At 63.8% G+C, this 17,414-nt stretch overlaps 1 protein-coding gene across 20 annotated transcripts in view; it reads right to left on the reverse strand.

The window, feature by feature from the left end:
* Positions 1-16,549, reverse strand: part of PTPRS (protein tyrosine phosphatase receptor type S) — an 85,572-nt gene extending 69,023 nt beyond the window's left edge. For 8 of the 20 annotated variants that reach the window (XM_055126036.1, XM_055126034.1, XM_055126033.1 and 5 more), the window contains exon 1: positions 16,382-16,548. The gene's annotated coding sequence lies outside the window, so the exon portion shown is untranslated. Of the gene's footprint in view, positions 1-16,381 lie in introns of all 20 variants that reach the window. The other 12 variants (XM_055126043.1, XM_055126039.1, XM_055126042.1 and 9 more) reach the window with 3 other exon arrangements.
* Between the last annotated feature and the right edge of the window lie 865 nt (positions 16,550-17,414).

Consider the following 17,414-nt stretch of genomic DNA (forward strand, 5'->3'; position numbering starts at 1 on the left):
CCCCTGCCTCACTGGCGGGCACGTGCAGAGCCTGGGCTTTCTGTAATAAAAATGGGGACCCCCCACCCCCGGCCAGTCCTGCCCTCTCCCCTCCCTCTGCTCCAGCACCACCCGCCCCCTACCTGCTCCTCACAGGCACGCAGCCCCATCCTGCCCCAGGACCTTTGCTCCTGCTGTTCCCTCTGCCTGGCACATCCCTCCTCCAATCCAAAATCACAAAAGGTGCCTCACCTTGAGCAGGTCTCTACAGAGACTCATGCCCTTGGTCAACACTCCATAGAAGAAACAGCCCCTCCACAGCCCCTGCCCCCAATCCAGTTTTTTTTTTTTTGGCTTTTCTTGGGGGAGGGGGGGAGGGGGGAAGAAGGGTTGGGTCCCAATCAGTGGTGCTGAGGGGTTACTCCAGGCTTTGCGCTCAGAAATCACTTCCGTTGGGGCTCAGGGGCCCCTATGGAGTGCTGGGGATCGAACCCAGGTCTGCCTTGCGAGGTGAGCACCTCCCCGCCTCGCCCCCCCTCGCCCTGGTTCAGTGGCGGGAAACGCCACTGAAAGGGCGTTTCCGGCAAGAAGAGAAACGCTTTCAGTCTCCAGCCTCCCAGCACAAGGGCGGCTAGGACACTCTCACCCTCCCTCTCCCGCCCAGCCCCGCCCCACAGCGGGGGTCCGGCCCTTGGCACACAGCAGGTGCTCACCAAATGCCCAGGGATGAGTGAGCACCGGCCCTGCACAACCCTGCGGGTTCAATCCCCGGCACTCCCCATCGGGTCCCCCAACCCCCACCGGGAGTCTGCCCTGAGCACTGCCAGGGGCTTGAATTAAACTGGGTCTGGAATAACTCTTAATTCCCAAACCAATGCATTTAAAAAACCTTACAGGTGGGGGGGGGGCAGGCGGGAGGGGACCTGGGGCTGTCGGGGGTGGGAGAGGGGCACCGGCAGGGGACGGGGGCGGGAACATAGGTGTGACTGAAGCGTGCCCATGGACAGCTCCGTAACCGCACCTCGCGGCGACTCAGTTCAAAACTAAATAAAATACAGGGTCGCCGGGGCTGCCGCTTCCGCCCACTCCGCTGTGTGCGGCGGGTCGGCCCGAGGCGCACGTGCAGGTCTGGCCTCACGACTCCTTTGCTGCGAAGCTCCGAGGGGCCTCTGAGCCGGGGCTGGGGAGAGCCGCAAGGACCATCCCAGGCCACGCCCCCAGGACTGTGTCTGGGCAGTGGGTGGACACGGAGCCAGCTGGTGGCGGACCCCAAAGCCTGCTCCGCCCGCCAGGTGTCCCAGACTGCCACAGGACGTGGGCAGAATCTGCCCCGCTCTTAGGGGTGAGAGACAGCACGGCAGGGCGGGCGCTGGGTTGGGCCCCCGGCACCCCCAGGGCCCCCTGAGCCCCGCCAGGAGTCATTCCTGAGTCAGCGCCGGGAGGAAGCCCTGAGCATCGCGGGTGTGACCCAAACAGCAAATAAAATAAAATAAAATAATAATAAAAATTTTTAAAAAGGAATCAGAAAGAAGGGGGGGGTCCCGGGGGAGGGCAGGGCACTGGATGGTGCCCGCTGGCCGGGCACACAGGGTGAGGGCTGCAGTGAACCAGGCAAAGGAGGCGAGCCAGGAGGAGACCGTGGCCATGGGGCAGGTCAGAGACTTGGCAGAGCCGCTGCCCGGGCAGGGGGGCCGCCCGCCTGTCACCCAGTGATGTGTTCATCAGACCCCCAGGGGCCGTCTGGGCCACAGAGGGCACTCAAGAGGCACAGATGGGGTGGGGGGAGGGGGAGCTGGTTTGGGTTTGATTTTTCTTTTGGGGGAGGGGTCCAGGGGTATGCTAGTCCCCGGTCTGTCCTCCCCAAAGCGGCCACCAGAGGGCACATGTGAGCCCAGTCAGCCCCCACCCCCCCTTTACCCAAGACCCTCCAGGGCTCCCCCCTCCTGCCAGACCCCATCTTGCCCAAGGGCCTTTGCACCTGCTGTGTGCCCCCCACCCCGGCACATCTATGAAAATAAAACTGAGCGCCCCCCAGTCCACTTCAAACCATCATCCCCCACCTCCTTTCCCCAGACCCTTCCACCCTTTTTCTCTTTCCCTTCTCACCACCCGAGACGGTGGTGGTACATGTCCCATTTTGCTGGGGGGGGGGCCGGGGACTCCTGATCCGAAGTGCACCCCAGGGCACTCAGAGACCCTATGGTATAATTCCCAAGACCTGGGTTCAATTCCTGGCACCCCCTCCCCCCAACAACGCACATCCCTCCAAGGGGGGAGCCGCAGTCGGGCATCCGGGCGGGCGGCCCTGGAGGTGACCCAGCTCCCGGGAGCCCGGGCTCTCCCCGGAGCCCTGCCCTGCCCCCTTTCCTGGGCCGGCACCTGCCGAGGCGGTGGGTGCAGGAAGCAGGGGGCGGTGGGACGCGTCTGATCCTCGCCCAGCGCGGGGCAGGGAAGCCTGACAGCTGGGCTGGTCAGGGCTGCAGGGAGGGCGGGCCTCCCCCGACACACAGCTCCCCAGGACCGTATCTCTCCTTGGGGCACTGGAGGGCACCCCAGGGATGCTCAGGGCGGGGGCGGGCAGAGAGCTAACACCGGGTTGGTTAAAGCATTTGCCTTGCACACAGCCCACCCCAGTTCGATCCCTGGTACTACCAGGACTGAGCACTGAGCCAGGAGTCAGGCCTGAGCACCACTGGGTGTGAGTCCCCCTCCCCCCTGGGAAAAGGTGATCGCTGGGGGTCGGGGCGACAGTACAGAGGGGAGGATGTTTGCCCGGCACGCAGCCAACCTGGGTTCGATCCCCGGCACGCCACGGGGTCCCCCGAGCCTGCCAGGAGTCAGCCCCCAGCATTGCCGGGTATGGCCCCCAGTTTGATGCCAAGAGGGGACCCGGGCTGACTCGGGCCGGGGGGGTTCAATGAGAGGGTCTGACGGCGAGGGGGCACCTAGGAGGTGAGAGTGGGGCCAGGCAGTGCCGGGGATGGGACGCAGGCCCTGAGGTGTGTCAGGCACAAACAGTACCCCAGTCCTAAGCATATGCAGGGCGGGGGGAGGGCTGGGCTCAGCCAGCAGTGCTCAGTCGGGCTCTTACCACTGAACCACACAGCCTCAAACCAAGGTGACGACATAAGCCCCGTGGCAGCAAAGACTCAGCTCTTGGCATGTGCTCAGGGTCGGGGCAGGGGGAGAGTGATGGGGTGGGCAGCAGGAATGCCCCCGGCCCAGAGGGGGAGGGGGCACCCCTCAGAAAGAAGGGGAGTCGGGACAAGGCTTTCCCATCCTGGGGGACCCCGGGTGCTCACGGCTGGGCCCAGGAGCAAACCCACAGTCTCTGTCTGGGGGAAACTGAAGCTTAAAGAAGCACCACAGAGGGGCTGGAGCGATAGCACAGTGGGTAGGGCGTTTGCCTTGCATGCGGCCGACCCGGGTTCGATCCCCAGCATCCCATATGGTCCCCTGAGCACTGCCAGGAGTAATTCCTGAGTGCAGAGCCAGGAGTAACCTCTGTGCATCGCCGGGTGTGACCCAAAAAGCAAAAAAAAAAGAAAAAAAAGCAGCACCACAGGGCCCTGAGCCATAGTACAGGGGGGAGGGCGTTTGCCTTGCACGCAGCCAACCCGGGTTCCATCCCTGGCATCCCAGAGGGTCCCCCGAGCACCGCCAGGAGTAATTCCTGAGCTCGGAGCCAGGAGTGAACCCTGAGCATTGCTGGGTGTGGCCCCAACACGCAAAATAAGCATTTTTAGTTTTTGTACTTTTCTAATTTTATCTATTCATTTAATTTTTGGCTTTTGGGGTCACACCCGGCGATGCTCAGGGGTTCCTCCTGGCTCTGCATTCAGGAATTATTCCTGGCAATGGTCGGGAGACCCTGTGGGATGCCGGGGCTCGAACCCGGGTCAGCTGAGTGCAAGGCAAACGCCCTCCCCGCTGTCCTATCGCTCAGGCCCCCATTTACACAGTTTTTAAAGTTCAATGACAAATGGGCTTCTTTGGGCACAGAGGGGGCGGGGGCTGTGTGAACTTTACCCATATTTTTACAGCTCCCCCCTCCCGAGGAGGCCAGCCCGGCGGCAGCGTCACGGGCCGTGGGCAGGCAGAGGCCCCGGATTGGGACACGGCTATTTTAAAGGGGCTATTTCTGGAGGCCGAGGTGAGAACACGGGGGCGAGAGGAAGGAGCAGGAGCAGGGGCGGGGGGGGGGGGGGTGGCAGGGAAGGGGGCAGGGAACTGGCTGGGCCGGGCTGGGGTGATGCGGGCGCCCTCAGTCACCAGCACGCAGACCCCCCTCCCGCCGCCCCCTGCCCCCTGTCCAGGCCTCACCTCGCGCCCTGGACCCGAGCTCAGCGGCATCCAGAGCATCAGCCTCGAGGGTCCGGGAACAAAGCGGGGAGAAGCAGTCCCCCCACACCCCCCACGCACACACACGCCCCTGGGAACCCCCCCACCCCAGTCTAGAGGGAGCCCAGGGCCCAGGGTGGGAGCAACAGAGGATCTGAGAGGGGCGAGGTCAGGGCGGGGGCAGGGGCCGGAACTGGGCGGGAGGTTTGTTATCTTCCTTGACTTATTCCCTGGGTCCTGGGGCTGCACCCAGCGATTGCTCAGGGCTTCCTCCTGGCTCTGCACTCAGGAATCACTCCTGGTGGGGCTCAGCAACCCTGTGAGATGCCGGGGATTGAACCCAGTGTCAGCCGTCCACAAGGCCAGCCCTCTCCCCGCTGGACCATCGAATGTTTTTTTTTGTGTGTGTGTGTGTGTGTGTGTGTTTTGCAAATGCTCATTTGCAAGCGCACTGCAGAGGAAGTGTGTGTGTGGGGGGAGGGGTTCCTCATTATGAAAGGAGAGGAGATCTGGAAGAGGGTGCCCAGAATCACCATCCCCCCAAATGGGCCATGCTCCCACCCAGGAATTGCTGCGGTGACCTCAGGAGACTTGGGGGGGTGGAGGGGGGAGTCAGGAGTAGGGGCTGTGGAGGGAATGTGTGTTTATATGTTCGCCTAAAGAAGGTCGATTTCCTGGAGCCAGAGCGATAGGACAGCGGGGAAGATACGTGTTTTTTGCTCACAGCCGACCGGGTTCGATCCCCGGCACCCCACAGGGTCCTCCAAGCACCGCCAGAAGTAATTCCTGAGCACAGAACCAGGAGTCAGCCCTGAGCATCACCAGGTGTGACCCAAGCCAAAACCAAAACAGGAAATTTCCAGGGGGTGGGGGGACGACTGGGTGACTTTTTTTTTTAAAACCAAAGAAGGGGCCGGGGCCAATCAGTTTGGATGTTTCTGCCTCAGATGTGAAAGCTCACAGACTCATTCTTTAGGATGAACTTCAGTGATGGATAAAAAGAAAAACCCTCCACAAAGGCCTGATTTCACACTTCATGTCTGTGAAGCAGCCCGAAGCAGCCAGGCAGGTGCTGGGGGGGGGAGGTGCTCTCTCTGGGTCACCCCCAATCCCAGCAGTCCCCACTCTCTCCAACTGCTGGCTCTCATTCCCAGGCACGCTGCACCCCTGGGGCCCAAGGTGGCTGCTGGAGCACCTGCCATCACCGCCACATCCCACCCGGGGCCAGCCTTGGTGAGGCCCATGGCTAGGAAATCTTGCTCCTTGATCCCAGCCTGGGAACTGAATGATTCAGAGAATTCCGTCCCCCCGCACCCCCCACTCCCCGGCAGCCACTGGCTGAAATGCAATGGTCGAATCCATTAAGGGCAAAGCACCCCATCACCCAGCCAAGGGGGGCCGGGTCCCAGGCTCTGAACCAGCCTGGCTCAGAGACCTAGACCCAGGGGGGTGCCAAGGCCAGCCCTTCCGCAAACATGCCAATGATGCCCCCTCATCCCAGAGCCCACTGCAATCCCCCCTCAAGCTATACCCATTAAGAGGAGGGGCCCAAGGCAGCCCCCACTAGAGACACACACACAAGCACACACACGTGCAGCACACACACGTGTTCGCACACACACATGCACACGCACAAACACATGCACACAAACACAAACACACATGCGCACACACACACAAACACACACGGGTGCGCACGCACACACGTGCACACATGCACGCACACACACAAACGCATGCACATGCACACAAACACACACAAACATACACGCGCACACACACAAACGTGCGCACACACACAAACACACACGGGCGCGCACGCACACACGTGCACTGACGCTTCAGACAGCCCCACGCTGCCTGGCCCGGAGCTGCCGGCTCATTCATCTCTCCTCCTCGGTAAACAACTGTCAGGGAAAATAAATGCTTTTTAATAGGCTCATTAATTGAATTCAGGGAGAAATAACCTCCCCCCCAGGCCATGGAAGCCGGAGCCGAGATCTCATGGGGGGACAAAGTCCGAGCCGCGGCCTGAAGGTGCAGGACAACCCCAATGGGATCGGAACCCCCAACAGTTCTCGTGACACTCGCGTCCCCCCCCCACGTGACCAGCAAGAGGGCAGAGGCGGGGTGGGGGCTCTGGCAGAGGCCAGCCTGGGGCGGGGGCCGCTGTGCAGCGTGTGGAGGCCCCTCCCGGTGTGCCCGGCCAATCCGGGTGCGGTGCAGAGCCGGGCACAGCGGCTGGCGGGCTCCGAGGCTTCACCCAGGGGTGCTCGGGGGACACGGCCCGGAGTCCACGTGTGGCCTCGGCCCTCCTGAAGGGTCTTTATTTTTTTTAGTTTTTTGTGTCTGCGGTGCTGGGGGCAGGGGGGCCTCGTGGGGTGCCAGGGGAGGGGCCCGGGTTGGCCCGGCGAGGCCAGGCCCTCCCACTGCACTGTGGCCCCAGGTGGGGGGCTGGGCCCCCCCCCCCCCCCCCGCTCGGCCTGTCCCGGGGCTCAGAGCGGGAGACAAGGTTTCCCTTTGAGGGTTACGAGAAGGACGGGGAGAAAAGCGCCAATTCTTGGCACTTCAGCTGCCACCCCAGGGAGGGGCACGGGCGGGGGAGGGGGACACTGACACAGGCCCAATGGGGGTGGGGGTAGCTGTGACCCCCCAGGGCTTGGAGGGGGCCCCCAAGGCTCAGGCTTTGCACGTGGGAGACTGGGCACCGCCTGCCCCCCCAGCAAGCAGGGGCACTGTGAGAGGTGGGCACCCCCCTAGGAAAGGACTGACCCACACACCTGTCCTGGTCAGCTGCTGCTGGTCACTGCTCCTTTGGCACCGCACCACGACGGGGCAGACCACACCCCTCAACCTGCCCCCAGCACACTCACACATGCGCATACACACACACTGCGCGCACACACACAGACAACCTGGGCAAACCACACCCCCCACACACACCACTACACACGCACCCACACACACCACTGCACACTACACACACAGCACACACACATACACACTAACACACAAGATGACCTGGGCAAACCACACCCCTCAACCTAGCCCCAGCACATACGCGTGCACACACACACAGACCCTGAGGCAGGCACACACACACACACCTGAGACACACACATAGACCACACACATCCTGAGGTGCGCGCGTGCACACACACACACACACACACACACACATACACACCCCACCCCCAGGCCCTGCACAAAGGCCTCCATCCTGGCCTGAAGTGCATTGCTTGGCCCTTACTAGGGGCCTGGGGGTAGCAACACACAGGGTGCCCTCAGCAGCCTGTTTTACAAGAACACAGCAGGGAGGGCACCTGCCTCGCACACAGCTGACCCAGGTCTGAGCCCGGCAGCCCCCAGGAGCCCCTGAGCCCCACCAGGACTCAGCCCTGAGCACTGCCGGGTGTGTCTCAAAAACCCTAAAAAAAAGAAATACTAAAATTCTAAAGTGCAACCATAGGGTATTCATCAAACCTTGCCCCCACCCAGACTCCCCTCTTCCCCTCCGGCCTGCTCCCCAACCCCTGAGGATGGGCCTTGGTGCCTCAGTTTCTCCATCTACAGAATAGGGGAAACATGTCCCCACTCTTAGGGCACGGGGCTATGGAGGGGAGGGCGGAAAGAAGAGCTTCAGGTCCAGGGCGGGGGAACAGAACGTCCCTCTGGTCGCCCCTTCCCGGGACAGGAGCTTGAGACCTTGTGGATTCGGGGTTCCAGCCTCGCCTCCCCAAACTGCTTGTGAGACAAGACAGCCGCGCACACACAGTTTCCGTTCCGAACCCTGGTGCCGACATTAGCCCCGAGCAGCAGGCGGAGGTGCCCGGTTTCACGGGAGAGGACTGCAGGCCGCGGGCAGCCCGGGGACAGCGCCTGCCTCAGGTCCGGCGTGATCAAGCTTCCAGAGGTGCTTCTCTGTCGCGGGCTCCCGAGACTGCGTCAGGACAGAGCCTCGTTCCCAGCCAGCACCCCAGGGCAGAGGAGGCACCCTGGACCCGGGTGCTGAGGGAACCCATTCGTGAGCTCCAGCATTCGACAGCCCCAGGGTGGCGCTCAGTGGTCAGAGCAGCTGCCGTGCGGGTGAGAGCCGGGCTGGATGGCCCACTCCGCACCCACACACAGACGCGGCCGCGGAGACGGCGCCAGGCACGCCAGCTTCGCCAACAGGGACCCCAGATTTGCTCCCCAAGCCCGCCTGGTCCCTGAGCACTGCCAGGAGGCACCACGTCCCCACCTCTCCCCAGGACTCTGTGCTCGGTACTCACTCCTGGTGGTGCGGGGGGGGGAAATGCAGCAGCAGGGATCAAACTGGGGGGGTCTACAGGTCAAGGGGAGAGCCCGACCACCTCTCCACCCACCTGCAATGCAATTGAAAGTTGATACTCCCATCTCAGTGCTCTAGTCTGAGCTGAGCACTGGAAAGAGGGTCACAGGCATACCCAGGGTCAAGGCAACCGCCTTGTTGGATTTCCTGTCGTTGTCTTTTTTTATTCCCTTTTTGGGTCACATCCAGTGATACACAGGGGTTACTCCTGGCTCTGCACTCAGGAATTACTCTTGGCGCTGCTCGGGGGACCCTATGGGATGCTGGGAATCGAACCCGGGTCAGCCACGTGCAAGGCAAACACCCTCCCCGCTGTGCTATCGCTCCAGCCCCTGCTGTCACTGTCTTAAGTTTCAGGGAGACTTGTTTGTTTCGGAGCCACACCTGGCCATGCTCAGGGCTCTGTGCTCAGGGATCACCCCTGGAGGGGCCAGGGCTAGCTCCCTCCCCGTGGCCCCGGTCACTGCAGGGTTCCCTGCCCGCCACCCTCTGGGTCCCGGGCACAGGGGTGCTCAGCACCTCCCCACCCCAGATCACCCCCCCCCCCAGACATCACAAGTCTCCGGGAGCCTCATCTCCCGCAGCTGCTAGGAGAGAAGCCACGAGAAACGACAAGCATCACCGGGGCACACCGGCCGGCCCAGCCCTGAGCACTCACTCCAGGAGCACCAAGCCACAGGACAAAGGTGGCCCCATCCGTGTCCGTCCCTCTCTCCGTCCCTCTGTTCATTCCGGCCAGATGCCGACGCCCCCCCCCCCGGGCCCGCGGCACTTTATTTCTGCCCAGTTTATCATCGTGACCGAGATTAATACGATCAGGGCCGGCAGCCACCGAGCACGCGGCCCTCCCCCTCCCCCGCCAGACGGGCACCGAGCACCCCTCGGGGAGCTGACGGGGTAGGGGGCTCGCACACGCTGGGGGGAGGTCTGAGGGCAGGCATGACCCGTGACCTGGGGAGGCAGGGCGAGAGCAGATCTGGGGGCGGGAGCACTAACTGCAGGGACAGCGTCAGTCTTGCACACGGCCCACCCGGGCCCCATCCCCGGCCTCCCACAGGGCCCCTGAGGACCGCCAGGAGGTCAGGAGTCAGCCCTGAGCACTGCTGGGTGTGACCCCGGGAGCCAACAATGAAAGGAGCGGGTGTGCCTGGCTCTGGGGCAGCCCCCCTTCCTGCCCGCGGCCACCCGGCCGCCCAGGTCCCTGCAGCCGGGGCAGGGCCCTCTCGGGGGAGGCTCAGCCTACCAGCCGGTCCACAGAGTTATTTCCGGGGGCCCACGAGGACGCACCAGACGCCGGGCTCCTGCCCACCACCCGCAAGGCCCCGAGTTCGATCCCTGGCCACGCTGGGCTGGACGCCGCGGAGGAGGGCAGAGCAGCCGCCGCATGGAGACGGGGCTCCCCCCCCCACCCCAGCTTCCAGAGGGAGGGGAAGAGAAAGAGGCGTCTTAGCTGCCAGAACTTTGGGGGTGCTGCCGCCGAGTTTGGGGACTCCAAGGGGGCCTTCAGCGAACCGCAGCGGCAGACAGCACCGCGGGGAGGCGTCTGCCTGCCCCACGCAGAGCTGACCCGGGTTCCATCCCCGCAGCCCACAGGGTCCCCCGAGCCCCAGTGCAGAGCCAGGAGCCAGCCCTGAGCACCGCCGGGTGTGACCCCCAAAACCGAATCAAAAAACCAACACTGCCAACCCCCGTGCCAGCACGTGCGCGGTTCAGGGACCACTGGAAAGACAGCACGGCCAGGGGCTCCGCACTGGCCGGACCCCAAAAGCCCCCCACCCCAAAGGGCCCGCGCTGAGAGAGGGGCCGTCCAGTCTCCCCAGACACCTCCTCCACCTCTGGCTCATTCCCGTCCTCTCTACCCCCCTCCCCTCAACGATGGGTCCAAGGGTCGCGGGGGTGGGGTGTCCCTGGCATACCACGCGTGTCACCTTGGGCTTCGGGTCGGCTGGACACCCAGACACCCAGGTCCCTCTCGGACCCTCCCTCATGAGTTACTCGATGGGGTGCTTTTGCCGTTTTCCACATGGGGAAACTGAGGCACCAAGCAGCACCCAGGACCCCCCAACCCCCCCACGTCCTGCCCACCCTCCTGAGCCCCGACCACTCCCCAGGGCAGGACTTGCCCAGACTTGGAGAGCTGGGGGGCGGGGGGTGAAGGAGTCACTGTGTGTGTGTTTCGGGGGTCTCAGGAATGCCAGGGGCCCCCCTGGGGCCCGGATCCCGCCAGCGCCTGGCCCGTCCCGCCGCTGCCCAAGTGGGGCGGCCTTGATTAGCGGCGGGGAACGCCCCACTTTCCCAGGGCTGAGTCATGCCCGCCTTTCTTGGGCCGGGAAAGGGGGGAAGAGGGGTGCCCCCCACCAGGCAGGCAGGCAGGACCCGGGACCCCACAACCCAATGGGCCCCTAACCCTACAACAGGGTGGGGGGATACCCCCCAGTTGTTACTCCCTGTGGGGTCCACGACACATAGCACAGCCAGAACGGTGGCCAAACTCGAACCCGCGCCCAGGCGCTCCCCTTCTCCCAAGAAGGCGGCTGGAAGCCCCCCAGGGCCCCACAGTGGCCCAGACTCCCAGGGAAGGGGGTACCGCCGGGACCCCGGCATGTGGGGGGCGGAGGGGGGTGTTCCGGGGTCTCCCCAGGCTATGCTCTGTGCCTCACTTGCCCTCTCTGCACGGATACACCAGCAGCGGGGGCAGGGGAGGGTCTCGGGCGCCTGTTCAGGAGAAGCTGGCACCACGGTGGCCGCGTCTGTCACCGCCGACACCCCCTCATTAGCCGATCACCGGGTTAATCATGAGCGAGTGAAATTACACACAGACACCCCGGCTGTCTGCACCCCCACCCGCACTGCAGCGGCTTCCAGGGGGTAGGAGGGGTCCCCAGCCAGGGGGCCAGAGGGTGGGGCGGGGGGCCCTGAGGGTCCTGGGAGCAAAGGCTTGGCCCACCCAGGTCCACCCAGGCCCACCCAGCAGCAAGCGAGCAGGGATATGGACAAGCTCCAGGGTGCCAGGCTGGGGACAGGGCAGGTGGGGGGGAGTGGGGCAGGGTCAGGGGCCCACCCAGAGACCAAGGTCAGAGGCAGAGAGAGAGGGAGGGAGAGGGAGGAGAGGGAGGGAGAGGGAGAGAGACGCAGCCAGGCATCAGAGGAAAAGTGAAATTTTCAATCCTGCAGCAGGAATATGGGGGGGATCGGGACAGGGGGGGGGGCTGCGGCTTCCTCGAAGGATCTAAGGCAGAGATGTCAGTCACAAAACAGGGGCTAGAGCACCGCGGGGAGCACTCTGCCCGGCAGGCAATCAGCCTGGGCTCAATCCCAGCACCCCACAGGGCCCCCCAAAGCCCTGCCAGGAGAGATCCCCTGAGCCCTGCAGGGCTGCCCCCCCAAAACCAAAATAAACACATAAAATCAAATCACAACACGCCCATGCAAGGCAGGCACGCGCGCACACACACACACACACACACACACACACACACACACACACACACACACACACACACACACACACACACACACACACACACACACACACACCCCGAATCAAAATAAAACAGCCACCACAGAAGTGGACGGGAAGGATGGGGGGGCTGGGACCCAGAAACCGGACCCAGAGATCCCCCTAATCTCAAGCGTTAAATTTATGGGCGTCCCTCAAAGACCGAGCAGGGGGCACAGCCCCCCGCCCCCCAAGTGTGTTTTATCTTCAAGGAAAAAAGTCCCATTGATCTCCAGAAGAACACAGAAGCTTTTGGAATTGGAGGGGTAGGGGTACAGGAGAGGAGACGCAGAGCAAGGGCGGAGGGGGGAGAGAAAGGGAGGGAGGGAGGGAGGGAGGGAGGGAGGGAGAGAGAGAGGGAGAGAGAAAAAAGAGGGAGAGAGAGGGAGAGAGAAAAAAGAGGGAGAGAGAGAAAAAAGAGAGAGAGGGAGAGAAAGAGAGGGAGAGAGAAAGAGGGGAAAAGAGAGAAAGAGAGAGAGAGGGAGAGAAAGAGAGAGGGAGGGAGAGAGAGGGAGAGAAAGAGAGGGAGAGAGGGAGAGAGAAAGGGAGAGAGGGAGAGAGAGAGGAAGAGAAAGAGAGGGAGAGAGGGAGGGACAGAAATAAAGCGCTGCGACTTCAGGCCTGGGGTGGGGTGCGCCATGAATCACATCCCGCCAGCCCCCCCTTTTCGCTCGTTAATTTTCGCCTTTGATTCCTCCCTCCTGACACGCGAGCCCGCCCCCTCCCTAGACAGAAACCTCAGGGCTGGGCGAGGCCTGCAGGCGGGCGGGATGTGGTGTTTGGGGCTTTTTTTTTTCTGTCCTTAAATCAAAGCCAGCAGGGGTGGTGCGGGGAGGGGGGTACCCACAAACTCTCCTCTCTGACCCTTGAACCTGGGGGGTGATCAGCAGGACACTCACAGCCTGTGACCCCCAGGAGACGCAGCCTTTTCTCCTGTGCCCGCCCCCTTACCACCCCCCCAGGCCCCCAGCCTCACGCAACCCAGGGCAGGGACAGAGCCGGCTGCAGTCCCCCCCACCTCATCCCTGTGGCTTCGCCCGAGGGGGCCCTTCTTCACCTTGCAAATCCTGGGGGGAGGGCTCCCCACCCGGGAGGATGGAGGGACCTGGGCGGTCGCCCCACCTCCTGTGAAAAGCCAGAGGCGGCCCCCCTCAGCACCCACCGACACCCCCTCCCCGCCGCCTCGAGAAAATCCAAGGCCTGCCTGGCCCACCACACCACCCGCCACCCCCTCCCCAGAACCTTCCAGCACCCTGAGAACCCACAGATGCAAAGAAATCACTCCCGCCTGAAAACACGAAGCGCTGTCAATTACCCCCAAACCTGCCGGGTTATAAATATCCGCCTTTATTTTTAGGGTTTTCCTCCCCACCCTCAACTCTCTCGACGACCCCCCCGCACCCCTGCACCTCGGCGCCACCCAGTGAAATCAGGGGCCGCAGGTGAACCTGGGGCCACGGGGCGGGGGGGGGGAAGTTGGGAGGGGGACCCACCCTTGGCCCCCATGTTTCTGCTGGACGGGAACAGCGGGCAGGGGTGGGGGGGCTTGGGGAGGGGATCTGAGTTCCCACCCCAGCAAAGAGCAGAAGGAGAAACCGTGACGGGAACAGGGGTGGAGGTCCTGGCAATCTAGGGCGCCTCTGACCCCCAACGTGTCTGGACAAAAAAACCTCCTTGGGCAGGTGGGTGGGTAGGTGGTCGCAGGGGCTGGGAGGGCAGGGATGGGGGAGCCCGGAGAGCGGTGCAGACCGATGTTCTGTGCCCACGGCCAGCAGGGCAGGACCCAGGCAAGACACAAGTGCCTGGCACTGAGGGATGGGACGGGGAAGGGGGGAGGAAAGGGAGCCCCCCCCCAGCATGGTCCAGCACGGAATCCACGGAGCACTCCGGGATGAAGGCATCAGCATCATGGAGGCGTGACAGGACCATGCCAGCCAGCCCCCCTCTCCGACCCCCACCCCCGCCCCTGGGGGGTGCAGATGTCATTGGCCCCAGGTGGAAGGAATTAAAAGTGGCGCATGAGCTCACCTCACCAGGTAGCCCGGGTCTCCCGCGACCGTTTTGTTTGCTCGGGGCCAATTAAGATCAACTCTCAGGGGGGGGGCAGGAATAAGGAGGGTGGCCGCCCCCTGGGGGGCGTGAGGGGGGCGACCCACCCCGTGCAGAAGTGCACCGTCATGATAAGCAGCCCCTCTGCCACACGCACAAGGGGTGGGGGTGGGGGGGCGCAGGGCCCGGGAAGGAGAGAATGGACAGAGCTCCAGATGCCGGGCGCCAGCCAACAGGGGTCCGGGATTTGGGGGTGAAAAGCAAACCGGCCCCCCAGCCGCGGCGGCCGGCCCGCCTTTCCCAGCCAAAGTATCAGCTGGCAGGAGAAGAAAGGGAAGGGACAGAAGGCAGGGGGAGGGGCCGCCAAGGAAGGGGGGCGCTGGGTGGGGGAGGGCTGCATGCAAGGGGAAAGATCCCCCGCGGCCCCCACCCCCTTGGCCCCCAATAAAGGCGCTGGCGCTGCAGCTGGTGTCCCGGTCCCTGCGTGCTCCAGGACTCCGGGAACCGGGCGCCCGGAACAAAGACGGGCCGGCCCAGGCCCCCCAGGGGCGCAGCGGGCGGGGGAGGGGCGCGCCTGAACCCCAACCCAGGCTAAGAGCAGGAAGGCCCCGGTTCTGGGAACCCGGAGGCCCCCTCCAGCTTTGTCAAGTCCTTTGGCTCTGCACGGACACCCCAAAGAGCCCCTTTTCCTCCTCTGCCACGGGCGGGGGGGGGGGGCCTGGATTCTTCTTCTTTGAGGGGCTGGATGGGAAGCAGAAAGGTCCCCTCCTGCTTCCTTTGAAGGGTGGGGGCGGCCGCCGGCAGCTTGAGGAGGGGCACGGGGCTGGCGGCGGAGTGCGAGAGGGAGGGGCGCCCCCAGACAGAGGCACTGGGGAGCCTGGAGAATGTGGGGCGCCCGGCGCGCGGCGGCCTGTTGCGGGCGCTGGACCGTCTGGCCCTCCCGGGGCAGGGTCGTGCAGGAAGAAGGGTCCAGATTTTGGGGGGGAGGGGGGCGGGGGAGGTGTGACTGAAAAATAATTGCACTTGGCAGGTGGGGTGTCCCCCCCCATCTGAGAATTTTGGAGAGAACGCGTTTCAAAGGACACTCCTTGATTTCGGGAGGGGGGTCGCTTCGGGAAGGCCGGTCATGTCCAGGGTTGGCGGGGAGCCGAAACGGGGAGGGGGGGACCCTAAATGTGCAGCGATGCCCATAAGGAGTAGTGAACTTGGCAGCAGCCCGGCCGAACCCGTGCGCCCAAGACACAGACGGGCAAAGTCCGGGGGGGGGGCGGCCCTCGGGGAACGCCCCCCCACCTCAACGGCTCCGCCCCGGATGACGTCACCGCCCCCTGCCCCCCCAAGGGGGGCTCCCAGGGCATGCAGAACCCGTGGGGCCCGGCGACTCCCGGGCTGGCATCCCCTCTCCCGGGATCCCCACGGGGCCCCTCACAAGTGCCGAGGCGGGGAGGTCGGGGAGCGGGTGCGCGCGCGCGCGTCCGCCCGAGTCCCAGGGGCTGGGGGCTGAGCCTGGCACCGCCATGGGGCTGGGAGGGGGTGGGGAAGCTGGAAACGGGGGCGCTGGGGCTTCGGAAGGGTGGGGCGAGGCCAGCGTGCTGGAGGGGCGACCCCCAAACACAGACACACACACCCCGCTCCGCATTCGCCCCCCAGAAATCCAGGCGCCTGCAGGAGACGGGGGTTCGCAGGGCCACGGCGCCCTGCGCGCACCGACGCGCTCCCCACACCCGGTGCAGCCGCTCGTCCAGGGCGGCTCTGCACTCCGGGGCGCCCCCCACCCACAGCACCCCCACTTTGCATGCACGAGCCAAGCCGGGGGTGGCAGGGGGTACCCTGGCCCGGGCGCCCACCCGGTCCGCGCCGCTGCCCGGCCCGCAGCAGCCCGGGGTGGTGCAGCCGGCGGCTGAGCTGGGCAGCTTCCAACGCCGCGCTCGGGGCCCCGCGCGCCCAGCCCCCCTCCCCGGGCTGCGCCCAAGCCCCCCGCACCCCACGCCGGGCTGCATTGTTCGGGCTCCAGCATGCAGCCGCGCACCCCCCGGGTGCACAAAAGGCGCTGCGTGCACAAAGCCGGCGCGCTGCCCACTCTGCCGGCCCCGAGACCCTCCCCCGCCTGGACACCGCCTCCGCGCGCACCCCCACCCCGGCCACCCCAGGGCTCGCGGAGGGAGCGTCGGGGGGCCCCGTACCTGCAGGCCGGCTGCTCTGGGTTCCCCCGGCTCGGCCCCGCTTCACACCCCGGCCGTGGCATGGGAGCGGCGCGGACCCGAGCGGCCGGGCAGCCGGGGCGCACGGGCGGGCGGCGCGGGGACACTCACTGCGGCGCGCGCGGCCCCCCGGCCGCTGACGTCACCTTTGCCGCCGCCGCCGCCGCCGCCGGGGGGCGGGGCCCGGCCGCGCACGCCACTGCGCAGCTGCCAGCGCGCCACGCCCCCCTCGACCAATGGGGCGGCGCCGCTGCGGCACGTGACCCGACGAGGGGCGTTTCAAGGGCCGCGGGAGCACGTGGGGCGGCCAGGGCGCCCGGGGAGCACGTGGGCGCGGCGCGAGGCCACGCTCTCCCCTCCCTTGTCCGCGCCGACCCAGGGGGCTCGGTGACCTTTGTGGGGGTGCTCCCAGAACTATTGAGTTATTTATCTTTGAGACAAAGACAATGAATTTTAAATAAAATACAAAACCATAAAACATACAAATTAATGTTTAAATAATATAAAAATTAACGTTTAAAGATAAAATATGAAAATTATTTTTAATTTGAACTAAAATATAAAAATAATTTTAACAATATACGTTTAATTAATGCGTTTTAAAATAAAAATATACAAATTTAAAATGTTGAAACGGGCTAGGGCGATAGTACAGTTGGTAGGGTGTTTGTCTTTCATGCGGCCGACCTGGGTTCAATCCCCAGCATCCCATCTGGTCCCCTGAGCACCGCCAGGAGTAACTCCTGAGTGTAGAGCTAGGGGTAACCCCTGAGCATCGCCGGGTGTGACCCCCCCCAAATAAGAGCAAAAAAATAAAATGTTGAATCATTTTAAAATAAAATAAAAAAGAAATATAAAGCAATATGAACGTGAATTTTTAATAAATATAAATAAAATGAAATATAAAATATTAAATTTTTTTTGCCTTTTGGGTCACACCCAGCCATGCACAGGGGTCACTCCTGGCTCTTCACTCAGGAATTACTCCTGGCGGTGCTCAGGGAACCATATGGGA

Source organism: Sorex araneus, chromosome 2, assembly GCF_027595985.1.
Source record: "Sorex araneus isolate mSorAra2 chromosome 2, mSorAra2.pri, whole genome shotgun sequence".
Classification (NCBI taxonomy): Eukaryota; Metazoa; Chordata; class Mammalia; order Eulipotyphla; family Soricidae; genus Sorex; species Sorex araneus.